This window comes from Nannobrachium achirus, assembly GCF_963921795.1.
Source record: "Nannobrachium achirus genome assembly, chromosome: 24".
NCBI lineage: Eukaryota > Metazoa > Chordata > Actinopteri > Myctophiformes > Myctophidae > Nannobrachium > Nannobrachium achirus.
In genome coordinates, this window is record NC_137831.1 from 29,793,402 (window position 1) to 29,818,046 (window position 24,645).

Sequence of the window (24,645 nt, forward strand, 5' to 3'; positions counted from 1 at the left end):
CACTGGGGACAATTCACCTTTTATTTGCAGAGCTGCATATCCGGTACCATTTAAACCCTCTATAATTGGTAAAAGGTAGCCCACTTATAATATACGTACTTGATACAGTCTTTGTTTCACTCTTTATCAAATGTCTTTGCCAAAATATAACCAATCTACAAGCTCACACTGTGTCGCGTATCCAACTGTAAAAGGTGCCCTCTCCAGACCATGAATGCAGTTTTTACCATGGTGAAAGAACTGCAAATGCCCTCTTTCCATGCTATACCTGAAGACAACATTCAAGAGAATTGCCTTGTTCAAACTCTCCTGGACTTGAACGCAGCATCTTATGTTGAAAGAATTGCCCTCTCTGTGTAGAAATCTATGCCGTTACGCCACATCTCCAGTATTCACTTGATTATGCTTAGTTCAATGAGGTATCAAGCCCCTGAAAATAGCAGACCTCCAAGCTCACAACGCGTCACGTGAGTTTGGAGGTCTGCTATTTATTTTCGATATTTCCACCTAAAGGCCCTTTTAGAAATGTCAGCCCCTGCCTCTCTAACATTCTCTGCACGTCCCTGGTCATGACCACGTGTTTTTGTTTTCTTTTTTTCTTCCCGTTGGGTCTCTCTCTTTCTTTCTTCTTTGGGGGCAGCCGTGGCTGAGTCGGTAGAGATGGCCTGCTGGGATTCGGAAAAGGTCGCGAGTTCAACCTCCGGCATGCCCAGTCTATCTGTCAAACGTACCCCTGAGCAAGAGACCACTTAACCTTGCACTTAACCTTTCGCCCGTGTGTTCATGTCGTTGTTGTCGGGAGGAAACCTTGTGTGACCGAAACCGTTCCTTTTGTGTTTATCGTTAAAAAAAAGAAAAAAATAAAAGAAAAGTGAGAATAGCTGATCTACGATGTGAGGCGGTGTGTGCTTGTATGCCTTGTAGGATGCAGCAGGGCTTTACTTTACAAAAAAATAAAATACAACATTGAAACTTGGAGAGAAACAAGGTTTCTCCCCGACAGTGACGATATGAGAAATCTGAGTAGCCATCTGTCCGTCTATCTATCTGTCTGTCTGTCGGTCTGTCAGTCTGGTAGACTTCTATCCAATGTCAACTTGGATTTCATCCACATAATCCTTTCCCGTTTCAGATCAGAGCTCTCTTTATTGTGGGCTCGCCTGAAAGGCGAGAACCACTATGTTATATTCATTATTTATTTATCTATCAAGTTCCGCCCGACAGTACAAAGGCAGGGCCCTTAGCCAATGAGGTATGATGTATGGGAGTGGTGTTAGCTGGAGTATTGGTTGAGCTTCACATCACAGTTAGCACGCTGCAGAATATAGTCACGTTGGCAACGTTGGCAACTACTGTGTAATAACTTCTAATGTGTCTGTTGAAAGTACCATGGTTTAACATTATGAACCAAAGAGAGCAAAAAGAAAACAACAACAACCACTCACATATGTATACATTTTTATTTATAAAAGAAAATCAAACCTCGGTTCGAAGTGAAGCGGTGAATTGGTATTCTATTTGTTCTAGATCTATACATTCTGTGATCTATACTTTCTATGTGCTTTAGTTCTAGTTCTGAATGAATGAATGATATTGTCTGGAGTGCCAAATTGTCATGTGAAGCTTGGCCAATCCTCAATTCTTCATTCTGGACATGCACGGGACAGACACAACTAACCAATCACAGCGCAGAGATGCACGGGACAGGTACGGGACACACAAAGCCACACCTTGGAAGCGGCTTTCACCGCTTCAAAAAAGAAACATTAAACATAAGAAATGAAGGAAAAACAACAAATTATTTGATTAAGAGTTTTTTTATTTTTTATTTTTTTTATTATTTCTTTACGAGCGAACCCACACTGTTTCGTAGGAACAGTATTTCTAGTTATTATTATTATTATTATTATTTATATCTAGCTATATAATAAACTACACCCACGGTGGTGAAATTGCACAGCTTTTTTCCCCTCCCTCTCCCTCCAGATTGAGCTCCTGTGTCATCATAAGACAAATCACCGGCGCGGAGAAAAGCTCGTTTTTCTTTTCATGTCATAATGAAGCACAAATAATAGATGTGCGTTTCATCAAATACAACGTAATTAAGATAACGAGTTTCACTATGCGGAGGAGGGGCTGGGGCCTGGCAGCCTCGCAGTAAAAGACGCACTTCGCCGGAACGGCGTTCTCATTTGAATTTGTAATTAACGAGGTTTCTTTCTCATGGCTCTGACCTACTCTTTAACCCTCAAAGACCGGGAACGCGCCCGAGTTGCGTTAGATTTTGTCACTTCAATCATTATTTTATGCCTTAACTATTGAAAAAATCACACCCGTGTGAACTGAGCGGTGGTTGTGTGTGTGTGTGTGTGTGTGTGTGCGTGCGTGTGTGTGTGTGTGTGTGTGTGAGAAAGAGAGAGAGAGAATATTGCAGTTGATGCTCAGACTAGACTCAAGAGCACCCTCTCTGGTCACTGAGTGGTAGTTCAGGCTACATACACACATACATACACGGATACACAGATACATACACGGATACACACACGGCCATGCTATGGAGCGGTCTACCACCGCTCAAAATAGCAGATATAGGGGAGGGGCATAGCTACTGGCTTCGCCTTGTTCAAACTCTCCTGAACTTGAACGTAGCATCTTATGTTGAAAGAATTGACCTCTCTGTGTAGAATTCCATGCCATAGTATAGGCTACATCTCCGGTATTGACTTGATTATGCTTTGTTCAGTGTGGTATCACGCACCGAAAATAGACGACCTTGTAGATCTGCTATATATAAAAATAGCAGATCTACAAGCTCACAGCGCGGCACTCGGTGCCGCGCTGTGGGCTTGTAGATCTCCTATTTTTGAGAAATCGTGAAAATATGTGCAAGTCTTTGAATATCTTTGACTCGATCTTTGACCCGACATCGAAATCCTTCCTCTAAATCTCCCATCTCCCATCTCAAAATACGTTGTTAATCCAGGGGCCCCCATGAAGCAAATATTTGAGTTACAAATGTTCGCTTTTAAATAGATATATTCAAAGAAAAAAATCATGATTTTTTTCGCGCTGTGAGCTTGTATATCTGCTATTTTTCAATAGTTAATTTTCAATAGTCAATGTCTAAATGGCTTAAAGACCTAGCTGCCTCCTCGCTGATAATGATCCTTATGGGTATTTGCTGTCATGTAGAGACTGAGTGCATTTTTGTCTTCTAAATACAGTACATTTAACATGTTTTCTCGATTTGATTCGATTTGAAATGTTAATTCTGAATACTTCAAATAATAACACAAACAACTATAAATAAGCGAACGTAGCATGCTTAAGCACAAATCGTAATAAATCAAATGAAAAGAACGTAACACATTTAAAATATACTAGTAAGACGCCTCAGGGCGACAAGGCGCGCCATGTCTTGGCCATCTGGCCAGTGATGTATGTCGGACCAGTTACCCATAATATGGAGACCCCTGGTAACCATATATGGAGAATTGGAGATCCATGTACTTTATATGGAGATATGCTGTGAGAGCCCAAACATGCTTACTCGGTTATTTGTTACGTGAAAGTCCTTTTTGATGTCTCTGACATCTGACATCATACATACAATTCCTTTTATGCCCACACATGGAGATCCCTGTCTGTAGAACCAGCCACACAGATATGGGCTGTCTTGGCCATATATGGATTCTGTTTGCGTGGTATGTGGCCGATGTGGCCTCCATATAGGGCATTCCCATATGAAGTCCTGTTGGATATGGGCTTAATATTGATGATCAGGGAACTCCATATATGGGCATAAAATGGTTAGTGTGGTTCCCCTGCCATCACAGTGAAGTCAGAGATGATGTCAGAGCGGCAAACCCATAGACCATACAAAAGTGTACGCGTCCAGACGGACGGAGTCAGCATGTGCCGTTTCACGCAACCTTCCGTCGCAATAATCGCCCCAGTCGGGTGGAATGTCCAAAACTATTTTCAGGATTTAAATTTAGAAACGCGGGCACGGTGAAGTAGTGGGTAGCGCAGTTGCCTCACGGGAGAGTGTTTTCTGCTGGTGTTTCAGTCCGAGTGTATCAAAGGGTGCGTTCGGAAATGCGCACCAGGTGTGTGCGCTCAGTGTAGTGAGTGCCTAAACCCAACCCTAATCCTAACCCTAACCTCAGTAAAACTATGCCTAAACCCAGCCCCTAACCATAACCTCAGTAAAACTATGCCTAAACCCAACCCTAACCCTAACCATAACCTCAGTAAAACTATGCCTAAAACTAACCCTAACCCTAACCCTAACCAGAACCGGTGCGCATTTCCGAACGCACCCTTTGATACACTCGGACTGAAACACCAGCAGAAAACACTCTCCCGTTGCCTCACAGCTAGAAGTTCCTGGGTTCGATTCCCACCGGGGCACGCTGGGGGCGTGTTTCCCCCTCCGCGTCATCAGCGCCCACACCCTAGGTGGGGTTGGCGAAAGGGCCTTTCTGTGTGGAGTTTGCATGTTCTCCCCGTGTCTCCCAGGGTAGATACCCTCACAAAAACGTGCAGTAATCCTGTGGGAGAGCAGGGCCCAAGATTACAGCTGAGGCAATTGGCACTGGGTGAAAAAATGGGTTGCAAAATTGTGGGCTAAAAATTATATAAAAAAGATTAAAAAAAAATAGAAACGGCAAAAGTGACAGATCTGCAAGCTCAAAGCGTTTCGCTTTTCGAGTGTACACAATGGAACCAAGTTACTACAGGTCCATTTGGTTCCATTTCCATGTTTACACTCTCAGAGTTACTAATTCTTTGTCTGGGGACCCCCTGGAACCCCCAGAGCCCACTTTGAGCATCTAAGCGTTGGAAAGCTGTATTTTCTGGGGACGCGTCCAACCACTCATTAAAAACACATGGCTTTGACTTTGCTGACAGAAGAGCACCAAAGCGCTTTTCTCCCCACCAATCTCTCTTCCTTTTTGCCAAATGGAATTAGCGATCTTTTTAACCACTCATAACCGCCAGAGTGAACTGAACCTGTGTTGGCTGCCAAAGTTAGCCCACAGTGTGTCAGAACTTGCCAGTCGCCATGCCATGAGCTTGTAGAACTTCTTTATTTGGCAAACGCGAAATAAAAATGTACTTGAGTAAAAGTACAAACGTATCTACAGTATCTATAGCCTATACAAATGTACTAGAAGTACCAAAAGTAAAAGTACTCATTGGGCAGCATGTCCTATTTCAAGCCGATCTACAAGCTCACACGCACGTGCACGCACGCATCAGGCACGTGCACACATAGACATGAAAGGGGGCTTGAGCCCCTGCCCTTTTATCCGTCTGTAAAAGAGTGCCCTCTTCAGACCATGAATGCAGTTTTCACTATGGCGAAAGAAAAGCAAATGCCCTCTTTCCATGCCATACATGAAGGCAGCATTCAAGCGAATTTCCTTGTCCAAACTCTCCTGAACTTGAATGCATCATCTTATGTTGAAAGAATTGCCCCCACTGTGTAGAAATCCACTCCGTTATGCCACATCTCCAGTATTGCCCTTTTTCTTTTTGTTTAGTTTAGTGTGGTATCAAGTACTGAAAATAGCTGACCTCCAAGAGGTCTGCTATTTTCAATATTTTCACCAAAAGGCCCTTTTAGACATTTCAGCCCCTGCCTCTCTAACATTATCTGCACGTCCCTGGCCCGCATACACACACACACACACACACACACACACACACACACACACACACACACACACACACACACACACACACACACACACACACACACACACACACACAGTGAGAGAAGAAAGAAGAAAAAAACAATTAGTAATAGGAAGAAAAAAAAATCTATTACCCATTTCGCTCTTTTCTTTTCTAATATGCAGCTCACAGGCACAGTGTTGGGAGTCTTCAATCAATCCATTATTCATTTTAGCAGTGTGCTCTCCAGCCGTATAACCCACTCACCAGTTCTAAGAGCAACACAGCATGGAGATAGAAAGCAACACCATGGCTCTTTGAAGGCTAGAACCAATTAGGGAATCATGACTGCCTCCCAAGTACAGATCCTTTGTTGCTCAGCAGCTGCTAAATTGGGGTGCAAATGGGTGACTCGAAATTGTATATATTGTGTATCCTTTCTGTGTTTTTCCCTCCTGATTTGCCTTGCTAACTTATTTTTTTCTTTTTTTGGATATGGAAACAAGCATGCTATAACAGAGGCCATTGTTCTCACATTAATGCCTACTAAAATCTTGAAATGTCCAAACCTGATGATGTCACTGGTAAGGTTGTAAATGGGTGAATTGGCCTTTTAAGCCCTATTATTATTATATCTTTATTTTATAGTGGGAAAATAGCCTGCTCACAAAGTATTGCGATATGACATTGTGAGCTTGTAGATCTGCTTTCACTATGCCTTAAAAGTTTATATATTTGTATTATTAGTTCTAAGTTATATTTATACGTGACCCATGAAAATGGAAATGGATCCGCAAACCCAAAAAATGCATCACAATCAGTTTTCTTCCGGGAGTCCCTAGCATAAAACAAACATTTTCAAATGTGGGTCCGTGGCCAAATATATATTTCATATGTCATTTCATACTGTGCATTCTCTCACTCGTTTCTTTCCCACAATATGAGTCTGGACTTATATAGGCAGCTTGAAAAGTGGGCGGGAGTACTTGCCTTGACAGACTCCTCTAACTAATCAGCGTAGCAAAACATCGGAAGAATGGCAAACACATCTTTTCGGCCGATGAACTCCGCTAGCGCATACTCCTGTTCCTTTTTAATTGTTGTAATTGATTCCAACTCTGAAATAAGTTCACTTATTGCTTGTTTTATCGTTTCAGCTTCAACTGTTACACTTGAGGGCAGCCACTGTTGTTTTGAAAATGCTGCAGCCTGTATTCTACGTCACCATCTACACATGGACCAATCAGGGAAAGCAATTCACTTGTTGTGCGGACAGCAGTTGAAACGCAATCACTGATTGGCCCCGATCATTTTCTGATTTCTCATACTCGGTGCCTATAGGCCGAAGTCCAGACCTGATACTGGGGAAGGAATGAGTGAGCGCAGGGCTGGCTTGCCAGGCTAAGATAGATAGACCGGGGTGAGGGAACGGCACACACTATTTATACTTACTTATTTATTTATCTCCTCCTTCATTTCACATGAGAGAGCCGCCTCGGCTGGTTCTGTTACACCCATCAGATTAAAGCCTGGGCCCAAAGTGAATAGGCGGTTTTCACGATTGCAGTCATTGCTTCTTCTTGTAGTTCTCCCAGTAATGGCAGTCCTCCTCCTCGATCCTTTATATCCCCGCTCCATCTGGCTCCTGTCACTCACCTGAACCCCAGAGAAGGACATGAGAGCAAATGATAAGCACACCGCTAACAGGTGTTACGAATACCTTTCGTACATAGGAAGCCAAAGTGCAGTAACTACTCAAAGAATCAAACCGATTTAAACTCACATAAACAAACATTATATTCCATTATATTATAACATTATATTATTTATCAAGACCTGAGAACGATTCTAAAAATGTCTTCTAAATCCCAACAACTTTCTGAAAAACCTAGGTTTCTGCATTTGTGGTGCTCAAACATTCTCATGTCAAGGAGCCCCAAAATGATGAGTATTTGGCCATGGACCCCCACCTCAATGTATGTTGTTCCAGTGACCCCCATAGCAAAGATATGAGTTCAAAATGTTCGCTTTAAAATATTCAAAGATTTGCACACATTTTCACGATTTAAAAAAATAGAAGATCTACAAGCTGATGAAGATTTCACGCGCATAAAACCCTCCCTCCCATCTCCAGTCAGAGCTAACTCGCTAGAAATGAACTTTTTTTCCCCTTCTCCTCTACCACTAGGTTAATGGATGGAATATCAGATTACTGTAAGAAATGCACTCCTCCGGAATTCTCCTTTAACGCACGAGCCTATGAAAGACAAATGAGCCAAGATCACTGTAATAATAAGTCTGTTAATGCCTTAAAACCACAACACCAGCCTGGAAGCAATGATGCATGACAAAAGCACTGGTCTATATGAAAACCTCAGGTTTCCACCCAACAGAGACGATGTAATGTAGAATATTATCCCATGGAGTTTGCATGTTCTCCCTGTGTCTCCTAGGGTAGGTACACTCACAAAAAAAAAAAAAAAAAAAGCTTTTGTGTGACGCTGCAGTATGATCAAGGAGGGCGTTAATTTAAAACACAAAATGTTAGAATATGGAGATAAGAGGTTTCTGCCCGACAGAAATGACTTATGACACAGCATATTATTAGTATTACAAAACTATCTCACCTTATGATGAACACAAACACATTGACGGTAATCGGACCGCGGGCATTCAACCCAACGAGGGGTTTAAAAATGATTGACAAACTCAGTCAAGAGATTTGACAGAAAGTTCCGCGACCATTATCACGAGATTAGTTCATCTATCATCACTCACGGCAGTGGTCCTCGGTTATACAAACTTTTAACTGGCCTCGACACAAAGAAAACTCTCTCATTTTGAGACTGCTGCTGCCGTGTTTTTCAGCCGTCGGAAATAACACCTCTGAGAATGCCGCAAGCAATTGTGTTTTTTCATTATTATTATTATATTTTTTTTAGCTGACAAGTTGCCGTGTCCTGATTTTCATCTCCCTTCAGCTCAAAAAAACTGAAGGAAAAGTTTTTGGTTGTTTGGCACAGCGCCTAGCTTGAGCAGTGTGATATCTATTAGTTTGCCGTACAGGTTGGACACACTTTTCCATCGCGGTCGGGTCCATGAAATAGGAACAATGAAATTGCCTCGGTGGTTCCCCTGCAATCAGCTTTACTCCCCAATAGAAGCAGTGCAAGGCGAAATTGTGTAACACAATGGGATATATGTATGCACGCAGGGAGAGTAAAGTACTTAAGTACTGTACTTAAAGGGGCACTCCACCACTTTTCAACCTATCTTATAATAGGTCCTCACTAATGTTCATGATAAAATATCAAATTTATTTTCTACTCAGTTTGGGTCTCATAGGAGAGCTGTGGGTGGGTCAAATCCTTCCTACCGGTGACATCATCAATGGGAAATGCAAGCTAATAGAAACTGCAGGCTTTCTATTACTGAAAAAGTTGCAATGTTAAATACAGTGCCAGGCGACTTTTAGAGCAACTTTCTCACTATGGGCTTCCCTGCCAAGCGACTTTGGGCGACTTTTACTTAGACTTTTTTTTTTTTTTTGGACCCCATTAAATCTAGTAAACATGATTTCAATCGCGATTTTGCATGTTCCACCCCCATACAACCCCATCTTTATACAGGGCAGCCATCTTTGTTTACATAACATGTAAAACATAATGGCTATTATCTCAAGAATGCCTGGACGGATTTCCAATCTTTTTTTTTTGTTTGAAAGCTGTGAACAGCCTGCACAAATATGGTGCATGATCTGTGCATGGGTGTGCATGATCTGTGCACTACAAATTACATGGAAGTCTATGGAGAGGGCTGGCACTAATGCCACTCGAGGGCATTTTTAATTGGCAGTAAGTGAGTTAAAGTGGAAGCCATTGTTCTCGTGATGATAAAAATATATATTTTTTTCAAAAACATTTTTTTTTTGTCAAATGATGATGTCACCGGTAGGAAAGATTTGACAGCCCCCCTATGAGACCCAGACTGAATAGAAAAAAATTGTGCTATTTTATTATGAACATTAGTGAGGACCTATTATATGAAGACAGGTTGAAAAGTGGTGATCTACTCCTTTAAGTACAATTTTGAGGTATTTGTAGGCTACTTTACTCGAGTATTTCCAGTTTCCAATTATACTTCTACGCCACTACATCTCTGATCCAAATATTGTACTTTTACTCCACTACATTACATTTGAAAACATTAGTTACTAGTTACTTTGTAGTTTTGGATTATTGTTACAATAATAATAATACTAATAATAACCACAGATTTCGGCCATTTGAAAATAGCCGATCTATAAGCTCACAATGCGACACATTGTGTGCTTGTACATCTACAATATTTATATATTGTTTTTAATATTAGTTTGATATTAGGCCACAGACCCCCCATCAGGGCCGGATCTAGGCATAGGCAAGGGGGGGCAATGCCCCCCTAAATGCCCTGTCTGCCCCACCAAACATGATGGCATGCAAAAATCTAAAATATTAAACTATTTGAAATGTTATGCTACAACTAGGTGGATGGATAAACTGATAAGATATTAGAGAGAGAGAGAGATAGATAGCAGGGGTGGACTGGGCATCTGGCATATCGACTACACTAGTGGGCCATTGGGCCCCCCAAAAAAGAGAAGAAAAAAGGATGGGGGTTGATGCTGTAGCCTGATGCTGTTGTTTGTATTGTGTGTTATAGATATAAGTGTGCCAAAATGCTTAGTTTTCTATGCATTTCGGGTGTTTTAGGGGGTTTGTCCCCCCAAATCTTTTCCTGCCCCACCTAGTGCTGAAGGCTAGATCCGGCCCTGCCCCCCATGCATTAATCTCGGGATCCTAATAATCTACACTGTAAAATTTGCAGAGCCTATTTGACGCAGAGAGTGTGACTGAATACATTCTCAGAGTTACAGACCCGTAAGCGTCATTTTTTACCACTGGTGTTCCCCGCACCCTGTGTGTTTTTTCTTTCATTCTTTTTTTTTTTTTTTTTATCCCACGATTTTCTAACCCATTTTTCACCCAGCGCCAATTACCTAAGCAGTAATGCTGCGCGCCAGGGACGTGCTGGCCATTGGGAAAAGCGGGACAACTCCCGAACGGCCGGTTCATTCCCGGCCGCTCCCGGCCGGCCATTAGGAAAAAAATACAAATAAAATGTCGGCCTTCGTTCCATTTTGGGGGCTGGGCGGCCAACAAAGTAAATCGTCACTGTCGGGCAGAAACTCGTATCTCCAAGTTTCAAATTTGTAATTTTTTTGCACAAAAGTAGTGAAAACAGCACCGCGAGGCGTTGTGTGCTTGTAGATCGGCTGTTTTCACTAGTCCAAGTCATTTTTAAATGATAAATACAAAACAAACGGTTTTGGACATACAAGGTTTCCACCCGACAACGACAAAATATAACTCATGTAATTGGCTATAGACTATAGCGCGTAATGAGGGCCTCTCCAACTCTTTTTCCCGGGCTGAATCAGGGGCCCAGCACGTCCCTGCTGCGCACTGCTCTCCCTCTGCCAACCTAGCTGGGGAGGCCCCCGAACTGCTTCCTTCAGTGCATGAGCATCTCGTGATTTAATTACCAGGTGTCCACGGAGAGGCTCGTTCTACCAGAGCCCTGTGGCTTTTCATGTTATAAAAACCGAGTGTTTCTGACTTATGAAGCCCGATAGCATACTATCCGCGGTTTGGCCTTTATTGTGTTATCAATTACAATTTAGGCATTTAGCGGACGCGCTTACCCAGAGCGACTTACAAGGGCGAGATCGAAATAAGCAGGGTACTGCGTGAACTGTAGTCAATAAGCAAAGCAGCAAATCACACAAACGGAGTGCAGAGAGAACAGTGCCTCAAAGAAACTAGGATGTCAGGTAAACAGCGAACCTAGCATCTGTCTAAACAGGCTATCTAAATAACATTCTGTGCATTTGAAACTGCCTGGTAAACAATGGACCTGTATAGCATCTGTTGCTCTCGGGCAGACACCTCTTTATTTTTATTATTTTATGTGTTTGGAAGGAACAGGACATTATGCCTGCAGGGGTGTCGCACCAAATTCTGGGCCCTGGGTACAAGGATTCACTACGTTATTGTGTGCTTTAACTATTGAAAATGAGCAGATATACAAGCTCACAGCGAGGCACCGAGTGTCGCGCTGCAAGCTATTTTTGAAAAATTGAGAACATTACATTACACATTACATTACATTACATTTTGTGTACGTCTTTGAATATTTCAAATCCTTTTAAGGTTTTTTGAAAAAGCTATGTTTCTATGTCAGTGGTGCTCAAACGTTTTCATCTCAAGGACCCCCAAAATGATATGTATTTGGCCACGGACCCCATCTCAAAATATTCCTCACAATCTGTCGTGATGTGACACATTATTGTCAGCTTGTAGATATGCCTTCTTCCAAAGATTTTTTTTTTTAGATTTGAAAACTTGCATAATGATTACTTTTACTTTTGGTACTTTTGATGTTGACACCTTTGTACTTTCACTGAGTAGCCTACATTTTGAATTCCAGACTTTTACTTGTGACAGGGTATTTCTATATTGCAATATAAAAAGGTTAGTAGCCTACATGTTTCCATCAATGGGAGTTAGAACTGTATAGTGGCTACAGATTACGCATATAAATACCATGGGTCAGAAAAAAAAAAAAAAAAAAAGTTCCCCTGCTGTCCCTGACAATCTAACGAGTCCCTAAAGACCATCGTTGCCCTTTTCGCTCCTCAAAGCACGTCCTGGGTAAAGAGGCCGTCTGGGAATAAGAAGGTCCCGGTTCACCCCCCCACGCTCCCCTGCCCAGCCTGCCCTGTATGTTTCAAGTGTCACTAGCAAGACACTTAACCCACTGTTTCTCAACATCGGGTCCGGTGACCACCAGGGGTCCAAGAGGACCCTTATACGGCTCTGTAACTCTCAAGTTGCAGTGGGGTCCAGCCAGGGACCCTCAGGGTTCCTTGATTGAGGGGGCTCCAAATGGAGTGAAACACTGTCAGGCAGAAACCTCATATCTCCAATTCACCCTTTGTTAGCCTTCTGGTTGGTCCCTGACTGACCAACCAGCAGGCTCTATCTGCCTTGTCCCGCCCTGTTTCCGCCTTTTTTAGAGATTTTTTTTTTTTTTTTTTTTTATTTGCTAAAACATAATTTTTGGAGATATAAAAACACTTAAAAACATGCCGAGTCACTATACTGCCACTGAGAAGCTCCATTTTACTGAAACTAAGTTTGAAATTAGAATTTGAACACACAGAATAACAAAACGAAACAACTGAATTAAAATGGTAGTGATACTGTAGAATGTCATACCGAGTGTCCCACCTAGACAAAGCAACCAATGGGTATGAAGAGGGGCGGGACAACGGGCGGGACTTGACAAAGGGTGAATTAATATCTCCTGATTCATCATAGAAGACTGTCGCACAAAACTAGTGAAAATAGCAGCAGATCTACAAGCACACAACACCTTGCGGTGGCAAGGCGTTGTGGGCTATTTTCACCTTTTTAAATCATTTTAAAAATTATAAATAGAAAACGAACGGTTCGGACAACAACGATTTAATGGTCAGGAGGAGCCTCGCATAAATGAACACTGAGGATTCCGCAGCTGTAGGTCGGGGGACAATTTCCAATTTAGGCATTCAGCAGACGCTCTTAATCCAGAGCGGATTACGGCGAGCGAGGTAAACAAACACAAGGTAATAAATGGATGGATTGTATGCCGTGTAGCGCCTCAGTAATCTAGGATCATATAGGTAAGCCAAGAACCCATCATCAGTCTAAACCAGGCCTGAATTTGTTATTTTTTGGGCTAGGCCACTTGGGCTTTGGTGTTGTAAATTTTTGGAGGGCATAAAGGCCAAATGCCTGGGCAGCAAGGCCATCAAATAAAACAAGAATTAATTGAATTTAAAGGTTAAGGATTACATGTAGACTATCTGCTGTGAAATAAATACATTTGCATTTACAATCTGATCCATGCTCAGCCCTGCACCAATCAAAGATACTGGATTGGTTTAAAGATGGGGACTCAACAAAAAAAGACCACGTGTCTACATGACAAGAAAGAGACAGAGTAGAAAGTGTTACGGTGAGCTGGGCATTAAGGCCATTGTGGCCTCAGGTCATGCCATTGGTTTGAGGGGCACAAGGCCAAACTGAGGGGCAACGACAGCCATGGCATTCATGGCCTTCCTGAATTTCCTGCCCTGGTCTAAATATAATATCAGAAAAATGTACACTGAAACGGGCTAAATGGAGTCTGAAGAGGTGAGTCGTCAGACTACGGTGGACAATTGGGGGTGAGTCTGCCGTTCAAACTGCAATGGGAAGCATCAGGGAAGCATCATTATCAAACTGAGGGTCCTTGGAATTGAAGAGGTTGAGAATCGCAGATTTAATTAACCTCTGTGCTGCCCGGTTATCGGCATCAAAATGTACCAAAAGTAGAAAGTACTCAATATGTCCCCTTTCACACGTTTTCAAATGTATAAAATGTATACAAAACTTTTTGAAAATAGACGATCTACAAGTAGATCGGCTATTTTCAAATGGCCGAAACATACTGTATTTAGGGCTGAAGTGGCTAATGTGTGTTTAGTAATAAACATCTAAATCTACTAAATAGTAGTTAAAGTTGCCAAATAAATGTAGTGGAGTAAAAAGTACAATATTTGGATCTCAGATGTAGTGGAGTAAAAGTGTAAAAGTGTTGGAAAATACTCCAATAAAGTACAAACACCTCAAAATTCCTACTCAACTACGGTACTTAAGTAAATGCACTTAGTTACTTTACACCACGGCATTTCACATAGCCTATACTGTATTGTGCACATGTACAGTGATGTTAATTTCCCCAGAGCAGTGAAAAGACTAAAGTATTAATTATCATTGGTGTGTAGTTGTCCGGTGGGAACCCTGCGCAAGACCAGCAGTGATTAATGGCAATGTCACAGGTGACATGGGGTTAGGACACAGGCTCACCATCTGCTTTTGTTATGTTGCATATTATAGCGCCACTGTGCCCGTTCACACAGTCATCATTATTTATGCAAATGCAATGCGTAGCCTACATACATAAAGTTGCTGCCGGGCGGGGAAAAAAAACACATCTTCTCGCACACGAGATCTCTCCTGATTGGATAAAATCTGTATTCTGACCTGTTTATTAAAGAGCTGGAGGGACGGAGAGACCCCGGTTACTGGGAAAAAGAAGGAGAAAAAAAAAAAAAAGAAAGTCTTAACTTTCCCACTGCCAGATTATTTATTTATTTATTGGGTCTGGTGCCATCAAAAAGCGGCTTACCTTTGCGACGTTATAGTAGATAGACAGACAGACATTTATTTATTTATTTTTATTTTTTTGGGTTGTGCAATAGTGCACTTTGGTCTGCCAGGCAGCAGAGGGCGGCGTCATGCGAGAATGAATGTGAATTTGCCTGTTATGTGTTGAAGAAGAAGAAGACCAGTCACTGGCCATAGAGCCTTACAGCCGGAGGAAATCAACAAGGAAGTGAATTGTTCTCCGTTGATCTAACGCATAATGGATTTTTTACACCATCACCGCGGAAAATGTGTTTACAGTAGACGGCCGCGCGACCCCTCATCAGCTTACAGTCATCAGACGAACGAACCGAACGAGCGCCGTATTGGCGGAGAGGTCTTGCGCAATCGGGCGAACGTGAACGTTCAAAGCGGTGGGAGAGTTAATACAGATCATTTTTAAGTGCCACTACTGTACTGTATGTAATCTCGCGTAGCCAGGCTTACTCTTCTGCGAAGTGAAAAGTCTGAGCATGCGACATAAGGCAGAGGGTGCTTAGAAAGGTGGGACTTCCGCTTTGCACAACACGTCAGGCTGAATTCTAAATAGATTCATCTTAGAAAATGTATTATGTTAAATATGGATATACAAAGTTTCTGAGTGAGGGGCGGCGAAATGCGTTTCTTTTCATCGACACCGTAAAGAAAAAGACAACAACAATTATGAAAACGTGTTCTAGCCAGGTTGGTGTTTCATCGTGACATCCACTCACCGTTAAAGGTTTTCTTTTTCTTTATTTTATTTTTTTATTTTTTTGTGGCTGACTTCCCTCCTTTTCTTCTTCTCTCAGCTGCTATCTTTCAAACGCAGCTTCAAGGTTGAAGCAACCCGACTGCCATTGTATTTATAGCTGTCTTCTTGGGCCTCAGTGATGTGCTGGCAACATTTGTGACATGCAAAGAAACTTTTTTTCTTTTTCCTAACGTGTTCGCTGTGCATCCTGGAGAGCTGAGCCGTTCCACTATGCAGCTATGAATGCACTTTACCTTAAAGGGCCATGCCGTTAGCATGCCGTTAGCATGCTTATTGCTGTGTCAATCAACCTGGGGACTTCTAAAATGCGAGGTAATTGCTCCCGGTGTTTCCCCCAGCATAGTTTCTGTGATGTTACGGTTAGCGTTAGGTTAGCTCTGGTCCATAGCGTTAGAAGGAGTTCTCCTTAAAGGGGAAGACCACCCATTTTCAACATACAAACCCCGAAATCAATCCTCCAGTTCTAGGCAACACAGAAGAGGGGGAACTTTTTTTCTATTTCCACACAACTCCTCTAAGGTATATTAATGACATATTTCATGTTTCATTTTATTGAAAATGGGTGGTCTTCCCCTTTAATGTGACCGATGAGCCCTTGCGCTCACAGCCACGGTAGCCCAGGATGCTCAGCCTATACTTTCCTTAGTTTGAACATTCAGAGCCCCCCACCTTACGTCTAAAATACAACTTTTTATCCAGAAAATAAAATATTTACGGTAGCTACTCCACTTCGCCCTCTACAGATCTTTTCAAAAGAAAATTCCATTGACCATATTTTGAGGTTAGGTTTAGGCATAGTTTCTGTGAGGTTAGGGCTAAGGTTAGGTTAGGTGTGTGGGGGTCGCCAAAAACAGCCGATCCACAAGCTCACGCAGACCCGTTGTGATCAAGCTTGTCGATCGGCTACTTTTGGGTGCAGAGCATGAAAAAAAGGGCATTCCAAGTAGGCTGCAGCTCTAAATCAGGTCTGTTTGACTTAAGTCCAGAGGGTTTAAGCAGTTCACCAGCCAATTCACATTTTCAATACGGTATTTTCAAAGCATGAGAGCCATAAAGAAAAAGTAAAAGAAAAAAGCTTTGCAGGCAGTTAATATTTGCAACCTCTGCTGCCCGGGGCACTTGACCCCCTGCTGCCAGAGTTATCCCGACAATCGTTGACCTCGAGCACACCGCATACATACAGTACCGTACGCGTCGAAGAATATTGAATTCTACGGCATTCAACCCAAACATCCCCTTGGCCCGACTGAAGCCTTTCTGCCCTCTCTTCAAAGTGTCAGGCACCCGAGGATTGCAGGGGGATCAGGCCCGCGCCGTCTCTGAGTTATTTGCTTGTGCTTGTGGACATTGTTCTTCTGAACATTTTTTGTAGCGCCAGGAGCGTGTGGATGAGTTTATTGTGAGCCGTCTAAAAGTTAAAAAAAAAGAAAATTTGGAGTGCTGGCATGTCCACAGCCTGGCGGGAGAGAGCACGGGTAAATTTTAAATGAGCTATAGTCAACTTTTTCTTGAAAAACGGATGCTAAAATTAAAATAATGTTTCGAAAATATTTTATAATAAAATAAGCTTCATATATGTGTTTCAATTCAGAGATGACCACAAAAAGCGTAAAATAATGATAAAATAATCATTTTGGCCATTGTCGGGCTGACACTTTGTTTACATCCTGTCTAACACTATCAAAGAATGGACTAGAATGTAAACAGTGTCAGCCTGACAATGGCCAAAATGATAATTTTATCATCTTTTTGTGGTCATTTTTAAATAGAAACACATATATGAAGCTTATTTTTTTATAAAATAATTTACATTATTTACAAAAAACATTATTTTTATTTTAGCATCTGTTTTTCAAGAAAAAGTTGACTATAGCTCCTTTAAGCCAGGGATAACCAAACTATAGCCGTAGTCATAGCCAATCTACCAGTAAGACACCTGCGAGTGCTGGCGCTTTGGCATGGGATCAACTTTGACCAAAAAAAAAATCACAGACCTGGTTGGTTGTTTAAGTTGGCCAAAATGTGACCATATTTTCCCAAATATGGAGATGACTGACGTCTGACATCATAGATGCCTGACGTGATAGACCACATGAGATTTACACAATATGTCCACAATATTACCACCTATATGGTCACAACAAGTTCACGCCCCAAATCAATGTGTCGCAGCACATTGGGTTGGGTTGAGGGCAGGCACGTACGTGCACACATAGACATAAGGAGGCTTGAGCCCCTGCCCTTTTATCTGTTTGTAAAAAGTGCCCTCTCCAGACCATGAATGCAGGTTTTTACTTTGGTGAAAGAAATGCAAATGCCCCTCTTTCCATGCCATAAATGAAGGCAGCATTCAAGAGAATTGCCTCGTCCAAACTTATTCCGACACTAAAACTAACCCTAACTCTACCCCTAACCCTAAACTTAACCTCAGTAACCGTACCTCAGTAACTAACCTGCCGACGCTAGTCAGAACAGCGGCCCGTCGGGATAGTGAGCGTACCCTGTCCAAACTCTCCTGAACTTGAATGCAGCATCTTATGTTGAAAGAATTGCCCTCTCTGAGTAGAGATCCATGCCGTTACGCCACATCTCCACTCCAGTATTCACTTGATTATACTTAGTTTAATGTGGTTTCAAGTACCGAAAATAGCCAACCTCCGAGCTTGGAGGTCTGCTATTTTCGATATTTTCACCAAAAGGCCCTTTTAGAAATGTCAGCCCCTGCCTCTCTAACATTCTCTGCACGTCCCTGGTTGAGAGGAACATGGAGGTCTGCTCCTCAGATGAGTACTGCGGAAATTCAAACTTGCATCTCTAATAAGCAAAGCTTTGACAGTGAATAAATATCACTATATCAATGAGACAGTGGCGATCAGGACGCACTGAAATCTGCAAATCTACAGCTTACAAACTGCCATTCATCCACAATTTAATGTGACATAGAACTGAAGCGCGACAATCCTACGTCAATTTCTTTGTCAGTCTGAGTAGCACGAGACAGCCGTTCAACGTTAGCCATCTGGAGAGCTATAATGTACCCCAAATCGTTCCTCTTTTCTTTCTTTTTTTTCACAAAACAGGGACCATGAATGTAAAATCCATTCCATTTCAGAGGAATAATTACAAACTACAAAGTCTTTCCGCGTTATATAAAGCCGATGTCGGGCAGAAACCGCGCGTCTCCATATTCAAGTTTGATTCGTACATTTATGCCCTAATTGATCATACTACAGCATCACGCAACAGTATTGCCGTACGCAAAAGTTGCCGTTCCGCAAGCTTGTTTTGAGCTTGTGGATCTGCTACTTTTTATGTTTTTTAATTTGAATCCTGAAAAGTATCAGTTTTGGACATAAATTAGGTTTCTAGCCGACAGAGGTGGTAGCCTATAGCCTATAGTACGTTATTACAACTGGCAATCTCCCTGCTCGTGACTGAGATATTATGCAGGTGTGTGATTGAATGGGTGGGAGTCAGTGTTGCCATGTCTGCTTATTATAAGCATTTCTGCTTATTGGTGCTGTAGTTGAGGTTTGCAGTTATTTTTTTTAAAGAGCAGTTCGCTTAGTTATTTGTAATGTTGTTAAAACCGGTGTTTCTCAATAGATTGTGTTAAAAAGTTCAGTGTTAAAAAAAAAAGGAAATAGCTACAAGCTCATGATGTGAGCTTCTATATTGTCTGTTTTCAAAGAAACAATGTACTGACATATAGGGTTTAAGTGTGGTAATACTATTGCTTATTTTCGGCTTGCTTGCTTTTGTTCTCTCACAAAATCTGGCAACGCTGTAGCCACCATCTGAATGCTGGCAGCACTAGCCTGAAGGACAGTTGTTTAGGCATTAATGTCTATTTGTCTCGTTCATTTCATTTCATTTTGCAACTCCCAGTTATTGTCAAACGTATCACAGGCTGCGTTAAGCAGGCCTGGCTCCCACTGTGTCTGGGACCATCTTGGATGTGAATTGTTTGGAGACTTGGATTTGTGGAATTTATTGCCGTTCATGATTCGTTCTGTGTTTGGAGTGTACTTTTGACCCGTTTCAGGTAATGCAGAAACCAGGCGTCATCGATATGTCAGAGTCTTGGCTTTTGTACATAACTTATTCTGATTCTTATTTTTGATCAGGATTCACTGCGGGCCCCCCATGAATGTTCTTCATATGGGGAGGGAGTTTAACCCCACTGGGAACGCATTATTATGCATTATTTTGTGCTTTAACTATTGAAAAAATAGCAGATAGACAAGCTCAAAGCGCGAGTGCCGCACTGCAAGCTTGTAGATCTGCTATTTTTGAAAATGTGTGCAAGTCTTTGAATATTAATTTCAAATCCGAACATTTGAGTTACAAATGTTCGCTTAAAAAATACATACATATTCAATGATTTGCACAAATTTTCACGACTTTTCAAAAATAGCAGAGCTTGTAAATCTGCTATTTTTCAATAGCTTAAGTATAAAATAATGAACGCCCCTCCCTCCACCTTGGGCCCCAGTAACTCAGTCCCTTGCGTGAAAGTTGGGCATCACTTCCTGCTCCTCATGATGCCGGTGGCCTGTCACACCTGAATCACTGCAAGTTGATTACTTGGTGCATTATTGAATCAGCTGTGTGGAGGAAGTGGAGCACACATTTTTCCCCAGTAAGCTCACTGGGAAACTTGTGGATACAACTACTATTACAGTATGTTTGTTTAATTCTAAATGCTGTGGTGGCTTGAGCATTAATAACCATTATTTATAACCCCAGTTCCGAGTAAAACAAACAAACACACACTGTGGGTTGCCTGTTGTTGGTGGTTTATTGAATGCAAACTACGTTTTGAATGCAATGTTATGTTTGGTAAATTTATCGAATACAATTTTGTTAGGAAACCCACAGAGAAAAGTGTTTGAAATATCTCAGGGTCCTGTATTATATTATTGAGTGCTTCGTTCGGATTCCTCCACACCACCTGGCTAAACCATTGGTTGTCAACCCTTTTTATATCATGGTCCATTATTTATTCAGCATTTGCGCCGCAGAGTCTGAGATTTGGCCTCTCAGACCCAAAACCTAGAATATTTTCTTAACTTTGGATAAGATGTTCATGCTGTATTGATGTGGTACCATAGGAGAGATAGCAGGCAAAAGCTGATAAAAATAACAATTCTTCTACATTCTCGAATGCAGAAGAATTCTCGAAAAAAGTTTTTTTGTAAATTGCATAATGCAGATTTTTAACAATATTTTACATCCTGAGAGTGTAAAATGAACCAAAACAAAGGCAGCTTTAGGGAGTTGAAACTGAAAGCCTACTTTCCCTAGTGGGAGAACTCTGAGACAATTTTCATTTACCCTCTCAGGAGTTTAAGATCTATAAGGGTCCATTTGGTTTCCAACTCTATCATTTAGTCCGGGACCACCTGGAACCTCCCTCAAGGACCACTGGTGGTCCCCGGACCACTGGTTAAAAACCACTGTGCTAAATAAATAAAAAGGGAGAGAGTTCTCACGCGTTGTGAGCTTGTAGATCAGCAATTATGTTTTGGCGAAGTTTCCTACCCCCAGAATATGGATGCTGGGGTTCAAGTGGTTAAATGGCTCCCAAGCACAGCTAGGACACAGTTCAGCATAAGAGGGGGTTCCATGCAGCAGGAGTGGGCTAGCAGCCTATGGGTCTCGTCTGGAGGTTAATGGGGTTGGTGTCAGGAGCAGCCATTATTGGCCCCTTTTTCATCAAAATAACTTTGTTTCTAGAACTGGTTCCATTCAAGCTCTGGTCCATAACGTTAGAAGGAGTTCTCCTTAACACTATGCCACTGATGATCCCTTGTACTCACATATTGCAGCCCCTCGTCTGTAAAAAATACACTTTCGCTACATACCAAAACAGCGACGGTTTTAAGATGTTGAAAAACTCATTTCTCTAGTGCCCTAGCCACCCACCTCACGTCTAAAATAAACTTTTTTGGCCAGAAAAGAAAAGGTTTCACCGAAATAAGAGAAAAAGATTCAGTTACTTCACTGCGTCCTCTACAGATCTTTTTGCCTTTCGGTGAAATATTTTCTTTTCTGGCCAAAAGGTGTATTTTAGACGTGAGGTGGGGGGCTCAGAGTTCTCCCACTAGGGAAAGTAGGCTTTCAACTCCCTAAAGCTGCCTTTGTTTTGGTGAGTAGCGAAACTATTTTATTTATTTATTTGTTTTCACTACAGAAGAGAGGGTGCGCAGCCTTTCCTGCGGGTGCAAGGGATCATCGGTACCATAGCGTTAAGAAGAACTTCTAACGCTAAGGAGCTAGATTCTTGGATTTCTGGTGCTTTCACGGAAATGGCCCGCGTTTCCACCAGTTCTTCGCTGAAGCATTGTAATTGGGGGCGGCAGAGCTGAATGGTTAATAATAATGGATTGCATTTTTATAGCGCTTTTCCAAGTGCTCAAAGCGCTTTACAATGGTCCACTCATTCATACATTGGGAGGTGGAGGTTAGAGATCCGGCCACGGGAGCAGGAGATCCCAGGTGACTTCGGCTCTGGGGCATATGCACCACAGGACCGAGGGATTCTGCATCGCTTCCTCGTGCATCGCTTCCTCGTGCATCGCTTCCAAGCGCGTCACAGCAACGGAAGTTGGTAGGCCAATCAGAGGCAGATGGGGGCGGGTCATTTCGTACACAGCCTCTAAAGAACAGCTGAGCCATGCAACATCAGGAAATGGATGAAAACATGCCAATAAAGCTCTGTTGAATTGATAAGTCCAGGAAAAGGCGCGCTGTGATTGGCCAGTTGTCACATTGACTGGCAGCGGTCCCTCTGTATTTCCGGACGTCCGGCCTCTAGTTGTGACATGTCGCTCCAATAAACTGCAGTGGCCGATGAGGTATCAATCTGTTTATATCTACTGTATGTGTAGGTCAAGGAAACAGGAGATAGTCTTCTGCCCTATGGGCTGTATGGCTCGGCAAGGCTTACTTACTTACTTACTAGAAATAAATACAAATAATCATTTGCACACTCTGAGTTGTGGGGGTCCTTGACGATAAAAAAGTTTTCAAACCACTAGAGGACCACCAGGCACACGGTATCGGTATGCACAGATCTAGCTCTGATCGTACGTCTAGAAAAGACTTGTCCTGTCCTTGTGTGTCCATATACTCCCCTGTTAGTTTCTCTATTCCTTCTATACCCGTTCAAAAGCTTGTGTTGGAGTACCTGTTCCGTGTTCCTTTGACCTATCTGTCTTTTACCGGCTCCGTTGGGGGCTTTGATCCTCTGCTTGTATTTTTGTATTTCGGCTGCCCTTCTGGACTTGTTTGCTGTAGCTCAATAAAACTCCCCTTTTGTTCTCGAGCTGCTCTAGCCTTCCGCTTGTCATCTTCCCTTTGGGTCCCCGCTCACTCACTCACACCTGACACTACCACTCAGTCTCGGTGAATAAAGGCAGGCTTAAACGCAATAAGCTGGACCGTTTGAACCTGCCGCGCAGACATTTAAGGCTTGTTTGAAAGACCCTCTGCAATACCCTCTCTCCCCTGACGGTCTAGCACTGCCTTCTCAACCCCGCTAGTCTTCGGGAAAGTCATGACGGCTGCTTTTAACACAAACCCCATGAACCTGGTAAAACCCCTAGGCCTATCTGGAATGCACACACGCACGTAAGCATGCACGCACACACGCACCAAGACAGTTACAGCAGAAGACATAAAGAACAGATAATAAGAAACGCAGCTAGAATGAAAGTGATACAGACACTAGTACAATAGTCACATTGTATTAGCCCTATTAGCCCACAGAGGTTAAAGGAGTAGTTCACCCCCAAAATGTTTTTTTTTCTCCTATTGATGCCATGGAGACTTGAGTTCAATAATATTTTGCTTTTTGACAATAATTTTATTACAATAAATGTACCCCCATTGATTCCGGATGGGGACCCAAATGCATTCGGGTCCCCCAATGGGGGTACACTTACTATAATCATATTTCTGCAACAAATACAAAAAATATCATTGAACTCAAGTCTCCATGGCGTGTGTAATCAATAGAAAAAAGTCATTTTGGGGGTGAACTACTCCTTTAAGAGTCGCAAGAACCCGAGGCTGGTACTTTTGCTATTTTTTTTAACTGAATCCTGAAAAGTAACAGTTTTGGATTGGTTTTGTCACTTCGCTTCTCAGCTAGTTTTTATTTGTATTTAAGGACATGGAACCCCCTCAAAGAACCGTGAGGGTACCCGGGCCCCACCTTCAGAACCACTGCTCTATATTTCATGCCCTACATTCCCCCTCCCTCTACAAACACAGGTGCTGCGTTGCCTGTGTGCGCGTGTGTAAGTGCATGCGTGTGTGCGTGTGTGCGTGTGTGTGTGTGTGTGTGTGTGTGTGTGTGTGTGTGTGTGTGTGTGTGTGTGTGTGTGTGTGTGTGTGTGTTTGTGTGTGTGTAATCAAGGCTGCAGTGTTGTCCACGTGTGCATCTGTTTATTCTTCGTATTAAATGTGCCCCGAGGAACGCCGAAAAGCAGGCTATAGCGTACGTTCCTACTCAACCGGATCGACCATAGCGTTCCTCCGCTAACGTAAACAACAACTTCTTAATACTTTAATCCGTGTTCGACTTGATGGCACACTTATCATCATCGCTGACTACAGCTGGTCCACGAGGTATTGCAAAGGCATTAAGCTTGAGATGGAAATGGTTGTTGCCACAATGAAAGTGCACGCGCTCATGTTCAGATGCTTTGGATAGGGAGTCCTTTGAGTCCGTAGTTCATCTCTCCCCTGTGTCTCTCTCTCTCTCTCTCTCTCTCTCTCTCTCTCTCTCTCTCTCTCTCTCTCTCTCTCTCTCTGTTGGACCGTTCGTACGCGTATGCAGCCTTCATTCCCTCCTCGGAGAGCTCACTT

At 42.5% G+C, this 24,645-nt stretch overlaps 1 protein-coding gene across 1 annotated transcript in view; it reads left to right on the forward strand.

The window, feature by feature from the left end:
• The window catches only part of LOC308279970 (interleukin-1 receptor accessory protein-like 1), a gene marked incomplete at both ends in the record, with an annotated part of 729,472 nt that overhangs the window by 457,942 nt on the left and 246,885 nt on the right, over positions 1–24,645 (forward strand). The window lies entirely within an intron of this gene.